At 39.6% G+C, this 5,873-nt stretch overlaps 1 pseudogene; it reads left to right on the plus strand.

Annotated features, from left to right (window-relative positions):
* Positions 1 to 2,276: 2,276 nt before the first annotated feature.
* On the plus strand, positions 2,277 to 2,897 carry LOC148013469 (small ribosomal subunit protein uS8z/uS8w pseudogene; annotated as a pseudogene).
* The last annotated feature ends 2,976 nt before the right edge of the window (positions 2,898 to 5,873 follow it).

The following is a 5,873-nucleotide window of genomic DNA, read 5'->3' on the forward strand; positions in this document are numbered from 1 at the left end:
GAGCATGTCTTGTGTATCTCTCTCGTACTCTCTCTCTCTCTCAGCAGTAATATTCTCTTGAAGTAATGAAAATCGATGTTTGTTGGATTTGCATGCAATGTAATTTTTGTCATACATGTCATTTATTATTGTTTTTTACTTGAATATTATGTTTATTTCTTGGATTTATATGCAATGTGATTCGTATCCTAAATTTAGTATGCAGTGCTTTATCGAATTCGTGTGCAACATATATTCGTTTGAACGCATGTAAAAATAACTCGAAGACATAAATAAAACAAATAACAAGTGAATAAACAAAAATTAGACGTGCCAAAAATTTTGTATTCATATTCATAACATTTTACATGGGATCCATTATAACCAAGGCTTTACAAAACCTCTTTAGAAGCTACATTTCACATATGTTTAAGTAGTACACCTCTATTGTCTTTGATCTCTTTAAGGACTATCCTTCCATCACCATAAGAATCTCAATATACGCAAATCCCTATTGGTGATGATGGCTCTCCTTGTATGCAACGCTACATAGACCAAGTCTCCGAACAAGTCAATGAGGTAAGCTTTGATAGCTTCTTGTAGTGCAAGGAGGTCCTGGACAATCCAACAAGGTTGTTGCAAGTGTGATCCATCTCTGAAGTGTCTCCTTCTATTCTTAATTAGTATGGCATCCATAATCTCCCGTAGAAACTTCTAGAATGGAGCCTTGGATATGAGGAGGTGTGTGGTCTTTTGGTAATGGTAGATCTTGCAAAGAGCCAATGTGCTTGGCCTCAACCGTTGCGATGCTGGTGTGGTGGTGGAACTGGGGAGGTGGCCTATGCATGGGATTTCTAGGGGCTACTATCTCCAAGTTGCTTGCTTGGTGTGTGCCATGTCTTCTGGGAGAGAAAACTCAAAACTCAAAATTCAAATGTGTAAAATGAGGTGAAACTTTAAACTAATAGCCAAACTTTTTAAAAACCCTTAAACTTGAATTAATGTATCGAGGCTTCTGAAAAATATGACCAATGTTTCGATTGATGGGAAATTTTACCTGTGGACTCCTCTCTAGGACACATCAACCACCCAAAAAAAATTTGGCCCCATTAGAAGCCTTTGGGACACATGTTCGGAGGCTCATGTCTATGGCCCGAAATCTAGTCTTGCTGTCGTGACACCGCACGTCCACCACTGCTGCAAAGTGACTTTGGATTATCCTGATACTATCACATTTCTATTGTGCTTAAAAGATATTAGCATTACAAAAGATTAAGAGTCGGGTCATCTTTTACATGCTGAAACAATCAAAATGGGGTTCAGAAAGAGAGCTTTTTGTGGCCAACACACTTGTGGACATGTATGGTAAATGCAGATTGCTTGTGGAAGCATGGCAAGTGTTTGATAAGATTCATATGAAAATTGAAAGTTTGTGGAATGCATTGGACACAGCATATGCTGAACATGGTCTTAATGATGAGGTGCTCATGGTTTTCAAAGAATGCAGCTGCAAGATGTCATTTTGGATGCACTTATGTATGTTTGCAGTACAATGGGAACTTCTAAATTAGGTAAATTCACACACTCTGAAATAGTGAAAAGGGCAATGGAAAAAGAGCCTCATAGACACAAAGGCAATGTGCGTCCACAACGGTCCCTCTTTATCGGGGTTTCACCCCATGGAGAAGAGTTTAAGATTGATTGAGTGTGGGGAAGGTATTTGATGAAATTGTGCCCATGATCTCAAGGAAGACTAAACAAGCTCGCTATATTGAGTATGTAGCTCTTCAACCGGGAAAAGATTATGGATGCTATTATGGATAAATACATTGAGGATACCCAGCTTTTTGCATGCAAAAGTAGTCCAACCCCTTATATCATCCTACGACCTCCAAGTTTTGTTTGGCCAAGGGCTAACTATCGATCAGATAGCACTTCCAAGAGGCAATCTAGGTCACATAAGCATCACCACATGAGCAAAGGACATTCTAGCCAAAAGTGGCATGACAAGAAAACTGGCTCAAAGAAGCTTGGTAGCACCATCTCTTTGATGCCCAGGAAGTGAGCCTACAAAGAAGCATGCTATTGTTTACAATATGGGGAAAGAAAAGTCTGGTAAGAAGTCTTCCTCAGAGATTGTTCCATAAAGGCATCAAATTCAATTGAATTGGAAATGGCCAAGTAACGCAGATGTCACGATAAAGCACTCAGCCAATTGTTCTTACAAAAGTGAATGCTGAGAAATACTTCAAGCTTGCTTTTGTTACAGCTCTGTTACTGGGCAGGTTGCTTCATCCATGGTGAGGATCAGCGTGCTGAATGATGCCTTGAAGAACATGTACAATGCGGAGGAGCGTGGCAAGAGGCAGGTTCTCATTAAGCCTTCTTAGAAAGTCATCATCAAGTTTCTGATAGTCATGCAAAAGTTTGGTTACATTGGGGAGTTTGAGTTGGTAGAGGACCACCGATCTGGAAAAATTGTTGTTGAGTTAAATGGGAGATATAACAAATATGGGGATATCAGCCCTCGCTACGATGTCGGAGTCGGTGAGCTGGAAGCTTGGACAGCACGACTTCTTCTTTCAAGATAGTTTGGTTACATTGTCTTAACTACATATGCTGGAATCATGGATCATGATGAAGCTAGGTGGAAAATTCTCAGTGGCTTGTTGAGGTTTCAATTTGCATCTGGAAGACGGGTTGTAAAATTTCTGGAATATTGGAATGAAATGTTTCTTGAGAGCCGGGAGGAATCGCAGGGTGAGGGCGGACGGCTGATCAACAGAACACAAGGTATATTCCACATGCAAGATGACAATGTGAAGATGGACGTCGAGTTTGATGAGGCAGAGATGACGAATGGTCCGAATGATGATGGCGTTCTGAAACGCAGACATGACGTCATTAATGGTGACTGAGTCAATGTCTGGTTTCTGATCATATTTTCCATCTCAGAAATGATTTATCATAAGAGAGCCTATTTCCCAAGCTCAACGTCAAGCACTTGGACCCAGCTAAGTGCTTATAGAAAGGTGACCGTGGTACCATGCAAGGCATTATCAAGGATCTGATGCCCGTGGGCTACTTTGTGACACTACCCAATGGCAGAGAAGGATATCTACTAGCAACTAACTTGGACATATTATGTGGTGTGGTTATTTTAGAGCGGCTAATTAAAGTCGGGTAGGAGATCACTGTACGGATTGATTGCCGAGGAGGGGTGGCGGACGAGAGTGAAGGCTTAAAAAGCTATCATAAGCTTAAGCTTAAATAAACTTAAAAAGCTTTTGGCTTTTCGTAAACATAAAGGGTATAAGGAGAAAAGAAAAGTTGTAAGGTGTTTAACTTTTGAAAAGCCAAAAACTCTAAAGCTTAAAGCTTTTTAGAAGAAAACCCAACGTGAGAGAAAAACTATAAAAGAAGGCACTAGAAGAGCCTTGCCTTGTCACCCTCCTTGATCTCTCCATGAAGACCACACATGAGAGGCTTTTGAGTTGAGCTTTAAGCTCCTTGCCTCTTCCAAGCTTTGCCAACAAGTTTGAAGAGAGTGGCTTGAGGTTTAGCATTGAGCCCCTCACCTACATTAAAGTTTTCGCCATCAAATCGCATAGGAGTGAGGCTCTAGAGTTTGAGCTTTAAGGTTGTTGCCTACTTTGAAGATTGTCATCAAGTTCTATGGAGTGGTTTTGAGTTGATCTATGAGCTCCTTGCTCTCTTCGAAGTTCTTATCATTAAAGTCTACAAGAGTGGCTTGAGTTTGAGCTTGGTGCTCCTCGCCTTCCTTGAAGATCTTTCCTTAAATCCGGACATTCCACCTTCTTCTCTTCTCTTGTGCAAACTGAGAATTCGAACTTGACTTCCCCGAGATCTATCCTTTAACTTTTCCTTTGACCAAGAGTCTTTTGATCTTGTATCATGTCTATATCTTTAATAAAAAAATTTGTCTTCTCATTCGTCTGGAATCTTAAATTCTTTTGGATAATTATTTTACGTTTAGTTCTCCCATCACAAAGCATCCCTTTGTGGCGAGTGACTTTCATGAACCCCCGTGCAAATTTTATTGGACATCACGTATGGGGCCCTGAATCCCCCAGACGCGAGCCTCAGGACAAGTGTTTGAGAGGCTTTTGATTGGGCCAATTTTTTAATATCCATGAGTTCTTATGATGCCCGGCATGTGGGTGAAGTTACACCAGATTCTGAATTATAAAATTGATGGTTCAACAGGACTATACTTCACTTATATAACAAAAAAACTCACCACCAAGTGTGCACATCTACATCTTAAATGTGTTGTCAATTAAACTACATGAAACATTGAAAACTTAAAAATGCACAAAAAATAAGTCATGGGTAAAATGGAATATCTCATGTCGAATATAGTGTTGCCAAACTACTAAATACAATAAAGATATAGTGCATCGACCCACATACAACTGATCACTAATGTGTGCATGATTGTGCATTAAATTTATTCTCAATGAAACAACTTACAAATTTGGAAACTTGAAAATATGCACAATGCAAATCATGGTCAAAATAGAATATCACATATCGGATTTAGCATTACGAAACCATGAAATACTTGATAGATAATGCATCGCACCAAGTACAACTAGATCTAGGAAAAATTTAGCTCCATTTTGCAAGCCACTACTATCAAATACTTGAAGGTCTATTGGAAAGATAACCCAAAACTAAGCTCCTTACAATCTACAACTAAACCTGAGCTAAAAACATAGATCCAATTACAAGGTAGCTTCTCAAAGCATATTCTTGACATTAAGATTAAATGCATCCTTGTTGTTGTGGATCCTACGAATAAGAACCATATATATGGGCTTAATAGTGATACCTTAGGCATGAATTTCTAAATGTTGATAATCACTCATTAGATCAATCAAGTAACTTTCAACTGCTTTTTGGAGAGCAAGCAAGGCTTGGCTTGACCATCGCCCCACATTCCTTGCCTGGTTCCTTGTTTCTCGCATCAACCTAGAGAATGGTGCCTTAGGAATAATCAAGTTGGCACTCTTCTAGAATTTCCTTATCTCATGTAGCGGAGCTGTGCTTGGTCTCCATCTTCACTTCTTATGTGTTGGAGAACCTGTATTATTAGTTGGAGGAGTAGTGGGAGGTGGAGCCTGTGGACCACCATTTCTGGACAATGCCAAACTATCATTGTTGACTGCACTAGGGTCACCATTGTTGGCCATAGTGTGGAGCCCCAGACATGACAAAGCAGCTATGGTGGCATTGATAAGCAGGATAGCCATGATTGAAGATGTATCAAATTGAATTAGAATTAAGCAAAGAATTGAAAAGAAGACGAAGTCTTTGAAGGTGGCAACAAGAAGATGACAACATATTCTAATGGTGGTATGAGAGCTAAGATGGTAGTCTGGGTCACAGATTAATTACTCATCGAGAAGGTTGTACCTTCTAGGGACTAAGGAAATCATAATCATAATCAATAGCTAATGTGAGCTTGGGTGCCACAGAAGCACTAATGCACTGGCAAACATGACGCCAAGATTTCTTTACGATGAAGAAAACAAAATGGCACCTTTTGCATAGTAGCCTTAAAAGGTATTATTGCGTTAAGTTTTTAGCAATGAGTTAAATGTAGCTTTTAAGAAAGCTTATGGCATAAAAAGCCTAAGGCTTTGTTGGGAAAAGCTAAAAACACAACGTAAAAAGAAGAGGAGGAAAATCTATATAAGAAAGACTCTAGTGGTTAGAAATCAAGGAATCAGGTGTGTAAGGCTAGAGATTGAGCTTGTATCCCTCGCCTTCTTTGAAGACCGCCATCGAATTTTGAAGAGAAGCCTTGAGGACGAGATTTAAACCCCTTCCCTACATCAAATTTTTTGTCATTGTGAGTTGCTATAAAG

The sequence above is a fragment of the Lygodium microphyllum genome, chromosome 26 (genome assembly GCF_053477565.2).
Source record: "Lygodium microphyllum isolate KBCC chromosome 26, Lygodium_microphyllum_v1.1.10, whole genome shotgun sequence".
NCBI classification, from domain to species: domain Eukaryota; kingdom Viridiplantae; phylum Streptophyta; class Polypodiopsida; order Schizaeales; family Lygodiaceae; genus Lygodium; species Lygodium microphyllum.